The 2,396-nt window shown below is 47.8% G+C and overlaps 1 long non-coding RNA gene across 1 annotated transcript; it reads left to right on the forward strand.

Moving 5' to 3' along the window:
• Positions 1 to 283: 283 nt before the first annotated feature.
• On the forward strand, positions 284 to 2,185 carry LOC308322551. Its single transcript, XR_013964732.1, has 3 exons — positions 284 to 419; positions 555 to 692; positions 2,089 to 2,185. It is a non-coding gene; the product is annotated as an uncharacterized lncRNA (long non-coding RNA).
• Positions 2,186 to 2,396: the final 211 nt, after the last annotated feature.

A 2,396-nucleotide genomic window follows, 5' to 3' on the forward strand; every position in this document is an offset into this window, starting at 1 on the left:
CATTCACCCATTCACACACACACACACACACACACACACACACACACACACACACACACACACACACACACACACACACACACACACACATTCACACACGCATTCATACACTGCTACACAGCTTCTTGCTAACTCTGGGGGAGCCCAGGATGGAACTGGGAACCCCCCCACTCTACCACAGAGACCACTGCTGCTCTCATGTTGTTCCAGTTGGACTAGTACTAATACTCGGTGTTCTCTCTGTGTGTTCTTGAAGGTGTTGGAGCACATCCGTCTGCCTCTCATCAGTCCCTCCTTCCTCCACACTGTGGTGGAGAGTCTGGAGGTGGTGAAAGAACAGCCGGGCTGTCAGAGGTTCATCTCTGAGGCCAAGGGGGAGCAGCCATACTCTAACTCAGCACGCCCACGCAGTAACACCGGTATGTGACGAGCTGAAAGTGGACATCTATCCAAAGGCCAGCATGCCCGTCTGTGAGATATGTGGGTCTCTTTTCATGAAATAAACTCTTGAATGTACTCCTGTACACCTGCTCCTTCTCCCCCACTGGATGCAGTGATCGTGGCAGTGGGAGAAAAGATGTACCAAAGGAACACCGTCGACTCATTGGAGATCTTCGATCCCCTGACAGAAGAGTGGAGGACAGTTGGAGACTTGCCCATGAAAAGCGAAAGGCATGCCATGGTCGCCTCAGGTGAGAAGAAAAACTCTATTATTGGACTCGGGTCCATGCACAAAGTACAAACGAATAGACATAAAAGAGACATGACGGGCAAGAAAAAGTCATTAAAAGGATGTAAAATAAAAAATAGTACACAACTTAACCCATTCTGGGCGGGAACCCCTTTTTGGGTTCTGTACAGAGCATGTGAGTGGAGCGAAGAGATTTTGACGTGAGCGCGGAGCGGGTTTTTAAATGGGTCGGATTGACTTCCGGAGCGAGAGCTGTCCTCCGCTCAGTGCACACGGCACGGCACTGTGCAAGCTTGGCTAGCAGTTTACATCAATCATTGCCTCTCAGGCAGGCCCGGCACCACGGGGGGGTAAAGGGGATGTTTGCGCCCTTAAATCAACCTCTTTGCCTTTGTGCCCCCTCAAAAATCTCAATGTCCTCTCAGTCATTCCATCCTGGCGCCGGGGCCTGCTCTCAGACTCAAGCCCAGCCCCATACGCGTAATCTGCTTCACGGACTGTCCATGAGAATAGACATACAAATCATCAATGCACCGCTCATGGCGTGTCGACAGTTTACATATCTGTTCTTTTGGATTTGGACACATGACGATGGGCTACAACAGAGCATGTGAGCGCGAGCGGAGCGAGGAGCGGAGCGAGAAGCGGAGCGGAGCGGGTGGATTTTGAAGTGAGCGCGGAGCGAGCGTAGAGCGGCGTGGGGGGAGATGAACGTGAGCGCGGAGCGAGCGTAACAAAAGCCGTCGAGAGCGAATAGCGGAATTATCGGCCGCTCCGCTCCGCTCACATGCTCTGGTTCTGTACAGTATGTACAGTATTAAAAAATGTGATGCTGCTAAATAAATAGAAAACTGGGTTAATCCACAGGTATTTAACACCCCGAACGCCCGGGATTATTTAATCCGCAATCCATTAAATCAGAGCGCCCAGCGATTTATAGCAGTGGAGCACATTCAGCGATGGACCGGATGTTATCCCGGATGTGGCTGAAGTAGGACCGGATGTTATCCCGGATGTGGCTGAAGTAGCTAGATGACCAAAACACTCTCCGTGCGAACGACAACAACGGGCGGTATGATTAATTCTAACGCGACTAGCGACGGGACCGCGATCGGACCGTCTAACACATAATTGTTCTTTTCTTAGAATTGGACGGAATGATTCAGATGAAGAGTTATTAACGTTTTAACATTTTCGATCTCGTCGGGCTAATATAAGCGCCCAGCAGCTTATATTATAACACTGGAACTATTTTGATTTTTTTTTTTAATTTCTTCAGCGATATATATATATGAAGACATTTCAAGTTGTGTATGCATATTAAACTATGTTTTTTTATTTTAAAACAATGAAAGCTTACATCATTGTTTTAATTCTGCTCCTCTCCCACCATATAGGCTCTACTCTGTATCTGGCTGGAGGGGACAGGCGGGGTCGTATTCGTCCTAGTGGTAAAAGTAGTGAGATGTGGCGCTTCGATGCTCGGAACGAAACATGTCTGAAGATGGCTTCCATGAAAGAGGAACACACTGACTTCAGTAAGCTGTCAAACTATTCTAATTTATCCCCGTTTTCCCTGCCAAGAATATTTAACCAAAAAAGCCCAAACTGCCATAATTTACATCAATGTATGTTTACTCAGGTTTAAGTAGTCACAGAATATTCATCTTCACTACTATCACTATCACTACTATCGCACACCGAG

This window comes from Protomyctophum bolini (assembly GCF_963924005.1).
Source record: "Protomyctophum bolini genome assembly, chromosome: 10".
NCBI classification, from domain to species: Eukaryota; Metazoa; Chordata; class Actinopteri; order Myctophiformes; family Myctophidae; genus Protomyctophum; species Protomyctophum bolini.